Here is an 8,787-nt window from a genome sequence, read left to right as displayed (position 1 = left end):
TTCACTTTCCCCATTTCTTATCTTCCCTCACTCTCCTCTCACTTTCAGCCACTCACTTTCCTCTCATCTCCCACCCACCATCACAACAACACATTTTTCACCTTCTCCACTGTTCACTTCCCATCTCCTAATCTTCACCATTCACCTTTCCCACCCCTCAGTTTCTATCTCTCATTGCACAACCTCACTTCTGACTAGAGAATGACACAGGGATAAAATCTGTCCCCATGCCTGCCCCCGTGGGTTCTGTCTCCGTCCCCGCGGGTTCTGTCTCCATCCCCACCCCATCCCCGTGGGCTCTGTTTTCATCTGCAGAAGCCTCAAACATTTATGATTTTATATTTAAATCTTTTTATTAAAGTATAAAAAGGAACAATATGTATAAATTACAAATAGAAAACAATAACAACAGTGAGCAGCTATAATAACCCTCTCCCACCACCACCACCACACTCTACCCTTCCAACCCCAACAATAACTGATTTCTACTACCCCAAGGAATCCTAATCCACTCTGTTAAAATGTCCAGGGGTATAAAATATAACCTATTCTGTATGCCCTAGAAGGGAGAAATACACCCTATGAAGTACTGTTAGTGGAGGAGTTGCCTAGTGGTTAGTGCAGTGGACTCTGATTCTGAGGAACTGGGTTCAATTCCCACTACAGCTCCTTGGGCAAGTCACTTAACCCTCCATTGCCCCTGGTACAAAATAAGTACCTGAATATATGTAAACCGCTTTGAATGTAGTTGCAAAAACCACAGAAAGGCGGTATATCAAGTCCCATTTCCCTTCCCCTTATGACATCACAATATCAGAAGTGAGCCAAGTATTAGGCAATCAAGCCATTGTGACATCACTGATGAGGTTGGCTCTTATTGGTGGAATGAGTGGAGGAGTAGCCTAGTGGTTAGTGCAGAGGACTTTGATTCTGGGGAACTGGGTTCAATTCCCACTGCAGCTCCTTGTGACTCTGGGCAAGTCACTTAACCCTCCATTGCCCCTGGTACAAAATAAGTACCTGAATATATGTAAACCGCTTTGAATGTAGTTGCAAAAAACCTCAGAAAGGCGGTATATCAAGCCCTATTTTACTATCCCTTAATCTGTGGATGAATAAGAAGTCATTAACAATCTCAGGATTCAGTCTAGCTCTCCTGTCTTCCACAGTCCTTCCTGCAATAGAAGATGTCTCCTTAGAAGATGTGCTGGTAGCAGGATGTACAGCATCCCCCATGCAAATTTTGCTAGCTGTGGCCAGCATGTTTGCTTGTTTTCCCAAAAAATAAAAAGATCTTCTGTATCACTCAAACATAAATAACAGTTCAGTTCATTAACAGGCTTCAAAGTAGAAGAAATCTGGTGGGGGCATAACCCCACGTAGCTACACCACTGCTAGGTTCATCCATCTCCCTTCCCTCGTATATTGGGGTTCTAAACCCGTATTTCCCAAGTCGGTCTTGGAGTACCCCTTTGCCAGTCAGGTTTTCAGGATATCCACAATGAATATGCATGAGATTTAAGGTATGCAAATCTCTTTCGTGCATATTCACTGTGGATATCCTGAAAAACCTGACTGACAAGGGAGTACTCCAGGACTGACTTGGGAAACACCGTTCTAAATTATCCCTCTAGAAATTCTACCGGATAGCGAACCAAAGGACTTAAATACAAACCAACCGATGCATCCAGCTTCTCCTACATAAGTACACAACTGTGGAATACATTGCCTAAAGCTGTGAAGACAATCTACGATCACCTAAACGTCAGGAAATCACTAAAAACCAACCTGTTCAAAAAGGCATACCTCACCGACCCAACATAAATGCCTACATTCGGCAACACAGCAAAACCAAAGCTCGTAATGGACACTATTTAACCTTGGATACCAAAGTCTGAGAAGATGTATAGTAGTAGAAATGTTTATTGAAGTATATAGACTCGACACAACGTTGTGTTTCGTCCTTTAGGCCTGCATCAGGAGTCTAAAATAAAATTTAATACACAGGTAATAAAAAATGATAAAAATACAAATAAGTTACTTACATACATTTATAGTGTGTAAAAATGGAATATATAGATATCTAAAAATTTAACATTTTTGAAATATACCTATATTTTACTCAAAATAAATTTACATGTATATAAAATAATAAATAGATATCAGAAAGTGAATGCATAAAGAGACATACAACCTGTATCCTATATATTAAAATGACATCATATACTTTTAAAACATATTGAAAAAAATATATTAAGAACATAACAAATAAATTGGTGTTGCATGTGCAAGTTTTCCGTGGTGTGTTTCGAGTTCTCCGTCTTCTGGCGGATTCTTTTCCTGGACACTATTTAACCTTCCCTTCGATCCCCACTGTACCCGAAACACATGTACCTTTATCTGACCCCACATCACCTTGTACTTGTTTTCTCTACCGGATTAGGTGAACGCCTGTACGGTACTATGTAAGCCACATTGAGCCTGCAAATAGGTGGGAAAATGTGAGATACAAATGTAACAAATAAATAAAATTAGGGAGAGTTACATGAAAGGTAACATGTGAAACAGAGTTAGAGGAATTTAAATCCTGTACAGAGAGCAGCCGAACTTCCAAGTTACCCAGTTCCAGGAGGGAGATTTTAGGCCAGTCCTGGATTTCTGACCTCATCCTGATGCATTATGGGACCTGCAGCATTGATTTCGATGGGTAGAAGCCAGGACTACAAAGACCACACTGCTTTCAAAAGCAGGGGCGTAGCCAGACACTCAATTTTGGGTGGACCTGGGCCCAAGATGGGTGGGCAGAAGAACCCCGCCCCATCCCACAGGTGATTTGGTCTCTCCTTCTCTCACCTGCATGCCATATGGTCTCTCAAACGTCCCCCCTCTCCCGCATACCTTTTAAATAGCAGAGTTTCACCGGCAACGAGCAGCAACTAATACACACTGCTCATGCTGGCTCCACAGCCTTTCCATTGATGAACTTCCTGTTTCCGCCTAGGTGGGAATACGTCAGAGGTAAGGCTGGGGGGCCAGTGCGAGCAGTATGTATCAGTCGCTGCTCACTCCAGGTGAAGATCTGCTATTTACAAGGTCTGCAGGAGGGACAGATGTTGGGAGTTTTCAGCCTGGTGGGGCTTGGAAATCCCTACCAGCCACATCATAGGTGTGCTGCTACTGGGTGGGCCTGGGCCCATCCAGGCCCACCCTTGGCTACGCCACTATTCAGAAGTAAGTTTGATCACCTGTAGTAGATCAAGTGCTGAAAATAAATAAATAAATAAAGCCAGGCCTGGCCAAAAGGTCTCCGTCCTGGAACTGGGTAACTTGGCAGCTCTGGAGCTGAGCTGAGCTGTTCTTGCACTTTACTCTGCTGTGAGTGAGCGTATTAATTGTAGAGACTTCTGCTCTTCACTCACGTGTGACTCCGGATATACCTTTAAACCCTATTCCAAGAGCACAATGTATGCCAGCAATCATGTGACTTCCACTAAACGTGGCAGCTATTTGCTTATGATTAGGAGACTGGCAAATACAGTTTCCTTGTTGCTGCTGGGAGGGAGGTGAGACACACCCTCTGCTTGTGGATTTTCAGGTTTGTCTGTTTCAAGCACATTTTCAGAGCATCGTGGAAGCTTCTCCTACACACTCAGGCCACCACAGTCAGGGCCAGTGTAGGTATGAGGTGTAGTGCCGCTAACCTGATCCAGATTCACCTGACAGGGTTGATCCACTCCTGGGTTTACCCTATTACATGCAGGGACCTGTAGTCCGGATTTTCTCATTGCCTTCCCTAAGAAAAGCAAGACTACAAGTCCCTGCATGCACTGGGGTAAACCTAGGACTGGAACAACCCTGTCAGGCGAACCTGGAGCCGGTTGGCAACCTTAATGAGATACCCCAAGGCAGTGTTTCCCAAGTCCAGTCCTGGAGTCCCCCTTGACAGTCAGGATATCCACAATGAATATGCATGAACTTGATTTGCATACACTGCCTCCATTATATGCAAATCTCTTTCATGCCTATTCATTGTGGATATCCTGAAAACCTGACTGGCCAGGACTAGACTTGGGAAACACTGCCCTAAGAAAAGCTTCTGAGTTGTGCCTTTCTCAATTATCGGTCGGACCCCTAGGCAGTGGCGTAGCCACGGGTGGGCCCAGGCCCACCCACTTTGGGCTCAGGCCCACACAGTAGCAGTACACCTACGATGTAGCTGGCAGGGATCCCCAAGCCCCACCAGCTGAAAACTCCCAACAACTGTCCCTCCTGCAGACCTTGTAAATAGCAGATCTTCGCTTGAAGCGAGCAGCGACTGATACATACTGCTTGTACCGGCCCTACATCCTTCCCGCTGATGTATTCCCGCCTATGCGGAAACAGGAAGTTGCATCAGAGGGAAGGCTGTGAGGCCAACATGAGCCATGTGTATTAGTTGCTGCTCGCCACCAGTGAAAATCTGCTATTTAAAAGGTATGTGGGGGAGGGGGGATGTTTGAGAGACCAAATCACTTGTGGGACAGGGCAGAGTTCCTCTGCCCAGTGCCGTAGCAAGGCCGGCTGACACCCGGGGCGGGTCGCCGCTGCGCACCCCCCCCCAGGTGCAGCACGGCATGCACCCCCTCCACGATGCACCGCCCCCTCCGCGGCGCATTCTTACTTGCGGGGGACAAGCGGGAGGGCCGATCCGCCCCGAGTGCACGTCGCTGGGAGCTGCGTCGGCTCCGCTGGTTCCCTGCTTTCTCTGCCCCGGAACAGGAAGTAACCTGTTCCGGGGCAGAGGGAGCAGGGAACCGGCGGGGTCAACACCCCACCCAGCGCGTGCACCCTGGACGGACCGCCCCCCCCTTCCTACGCCACTGCTTCTGCCCACTCATCTTGGGACCAGGCCCACCCAAAATTGGGTGTCTGGCTACGCCCCTGCCCCTAGGTACCCCTCCCCTGAAATTTTTATAATTAAACTCATAAAAAAGACAAGGCACCATGTTTCGGCAAACAGTGCCTGCCTCAGGAGTCTGATTGCACTTGCAAAAAGAGTTACAAATAGCGTTTCAATATGCAACAAAGCAATGAGATGTTTCCACTGGCAGCGTTTGCGCTTAGTGATTATGCCAGCTTTTGGCCATCTGTATCTGCTTTGAAGTGTGTTGCGAGTCTATTTAAAGACGGCGCCGTCTCATTGCTTTGTCGTATATTCAGATGCTGTTTGTAACTCTTTTTGAAATTCCAATCAGAGACTCCTGAGGCAGGCACTCTTTGCCGAAACACGGTGCCTTGTTGAGTCTTTTTAATGAATAAACCTTGTGCGTGACAGTTCTCGTCTCCTTCATACCTTTGGAAGCGTCTTGTTGGCTACACTATTCCTCTGATACCTGTCTTCGTTCGTAGTGTTCCACGTTCCTCTACCTCAACAAACATAATCACCCCAACACCAGAAAAATCATGTAAAGAGAAAGAAACATGCTATAAATATTAAACTTTGTTCTATAAATGCAAAATGAGGGCAATTTGAGAACGACCCACCTCCTTCTGGGTAAAGTAGACAGTGATGTTTCTTTGAGTCTGTGTGGCTGGCCCATGGAATTATTTTGAATTCAGCTGCTCTTTGCCACACCTTAGATGCTGCCAGCCTAGGGGACCTTCAATCTGCTTAATTATTAAACTGGCCCTGACCTCAATCTTGCCATACAGCATTCCCGTCCTCCTTCTGCCACTGCACTTCACGCCTCCCCTGCTACACCAATACTGAAGCCCAAACATACATATACACAGCTCTCCAGTGCCTCCTGCTGTTCCAGTCTTCAGGTTCATACATACAAACCTCATTTCCTGCTCTATAGCGCCTCCTGCTGTTCCAATACTGAAGCCGATTATATACATATGCCCATCTGTCATGTCCCCTATCTCAACGCAAGTGGTGTCCTCGGGCTGCACGGGGTCCCGTCGACATGCACACTTGACAGGGACTGCCTGAGCCATGTATGTGTAGTCCTCTCTGGGTTTGTTCAGAGAGACGGTGGTTGCAGGCTCCTTGATTGCTTTGCTTTCACCCAGCTAGGTCTGCTCTTCCTCTGCCTGGCTTCCCTTGCTTCTCTCCTATTGGTCTTCGTTCCTCCTTCCCCTGCTCTTAGCCTATGGCTGTGCCCCTTCTCTCTGCTGATGTCAGACGCCAGCACTTTATCAGCTGAGCTCTCCCTGGACTCCATGCTTCAGCTTCTATTTTGGTAGGGGTTTCTAACTCTGCAGTCTGCTTCTTATCTACTGGTCCCTTGTTGCTGACTTTGCCTATATCTGGATTACTCTTCTGCCTGCCGCCTGCCTATTGACTTTCACCTGCATCTGGATTACTCTCTTGCCTGCCGCCTGCCTACTGATGCCTGTACCTGGATTACTCTCTTGCTTGCCGCCTGCCTACTGACTTTCGCCTGTACCTGGATTATTCTCTTGCCTGCCGCCTGCCTACTGACTTTCGCCTGTATCTGGATTACTCTCTTGCCTGCCGCCTGCCTACTGACGTTCGTCTGTACCTGGATTATTCTCTTGCCTGCCGCCTGCCTACTGACTTTCGCCTGTATCTGGATTACTCTCTTGCCTGCCGCCTGCCTACTGACTTTCCAGTACCTGGATTACTCTCTTGCCTGCCACCTGCCTGGCCGATACATTCATCACCCCGCTTCTAGCTCCGTCCTGCAAGTCCTGCAGGCCGTCTGCACCTAGGGGCTCAACCTCTGGGAAACGGCGGTCAGCACAGGTGAAACCCGGGGTTGTCCAGCCGCCAAGCAGAACCTGGTCCAAGTACCGGGCTCAGCAGCGCTCTACTTGGTACAAGAACTCACAAGTCTGACACCATCTCTGCCAACATACCTCACTTCCTGCTCTATAGCGCCTCCTGCTGTTCCAATATGGAGGTCCACACATACATGTACACAGCTCTGCCAGAATATATCACATCTGCTCTGGCATCCTCTGCTACTCCAATACTGAGAACCCTCCTCCCCTCCTCCCCAGCTGTACCCATGCACCTCATTCCTGCCCAGCAAGGCCACCTACTGTTCTAGTTCTCAGGTTTTAAGTAAGTTTCAGTACATTAATACAGTGATGTGTATGATGGTAATGAGATGAATCCATACTTTTCCTTTCTGTGGGGTCATTTTACAAAGGCAAGGTAAAAAGTGGCCTGTGGCAGTGTGGACGCGTGTTTTGGACACGTGCTTGGCCATTTCTTTACCGCGTCTGAAAAAAAGGGTTTTTTTAATGGTCCGGGAAATGGATGTGCAGCAAAATTAAAACTAGTATTCACCTATTTATATTCTGAGCCCTTAATGCCACCCACTGACTTAGCAGTAAGGGGCTCACGTGCTCCCCACACGATAACCGCGCAGCCTGCGTCAACTGCCGATTACCGCCGGGAATGCCTCTCACTGTAGAAAATAGAAAATGATTTTCTGCTGCGGGATTTGGCGCAGGCCAAAATCAGACTAGCCTGGAGGTAGTGGCCGATTTGGCAGGCGTAACCCGCTCCTTTGTAAAAGGAGCCCTGTATTAAGCGGTGTACTGAAGTGTCTGGTCCATCCTTGGATGGCCGCTTTTCTAAGTAAAGTCCAGGAAGGGCTTTCACATAAGAATTCCAGGCCGTCACGCCTCAAGCTACAATTCTTCCCATTTGGGGGGGGGGGGGGGGAATGTTGTGTAATTCTGAAGGTCCCTGTATCCTCTTACGATGTAAGGTAAGCAAATCCTGGGAGGGAAAGGCTGGGTGAACAGGAGTAGGGGAGGGGGAGAGGAGGGGGAGGAGAGGGGGCCTGGAACTCGGAGGAGAGGGGGGAAGGGAGGGGGGCCTGGAACAGAGGAGAGAGAGGGAGGGCCTGGAACTCGGAGGAGAGAGAGGGAGTGAGGGAGGCCTGGAACTCGGAGGAGATGGGGCCAAGCTGGAACTCGGAGGATAACCTTGCTAGGGCCTGTTTCATTTGTGTGAGAAACAGGCCTTTTTTTACTAGTCTCATATAATCTCACTGAGCCTCACTGAAGCAACGCCTGTATTCAGTCTCTCCGGGGAAGCATTTCTGCTCCTGTGTGGCTCACAGGCTGTCACATGCGCATGGGCAGCATGAAACACGCTCTGCTGAGACAAACCAGTATTTCGGTTAGGCCGATTAGGCAATAATATCCTATATATATATCACAGATTAGAAAACTTCTGGTCCTGTAGCTGGTGTGGGCAATATTGAAGGAGACCTTCCCCTTCTTCAGGCTATACTTTATGAAGAGTCACCCAAAGTCGGCTGCCAGGGTGATGTACGCTAACAGCAAATTCTAGAAAGGCAGATCTGTATGGAACGTAGGTCCCCATTAACAAAGCAGCGGTAAACCCAACACAGGCTTAAGGCCGCCGAGCTACTGCACCAGCCCGGCAATATTTCCCAACCCCAGCGCTACAAAAATATATTACCCGGAGGTAAGTGCTTCCCCCGAAACGGCCGCTTCACTTGCCGCACGGCCATTTCTTAATAAAAAGAAAGACCTACCTTTTACCAGCTGCAGTAAACGGGAGCCTTGGTAGGCATCAAAACATGCACCAACGCCACCGCAGGCCCCCTTTTAAAAGAGGACCTTAGTGCATAGAGCGCAGTTTCATGCCTAACTTCGGGATCAAGTGCTCATGCCTGCCAAAGACTGGTGTGAATAGTATCACCCAACTACTGTCAAACGCACAACTTCAACTACAATCCTGGCAATACCCCTGAACTGCCCATGTCCCTCCCCTGGCCACACCCACCTTTGCAGTTG

This window comes from Microcaecilia unicolor, chromosome 12 (genome assembly GCF_901765095.1).
Source record: "Microcaecilia unicolor chromosome 12, aMicUni1.1, whole genome shotgun sequence".
NCBI lineage: Eukaryota > Metazoa > Chordata > Amphibia > Gymnophiona > Siphonopidae > Microcaecilia > Microcaecilia unicolor.
This window is presented reverse-complemented; position numbering follows the sequence as displayed.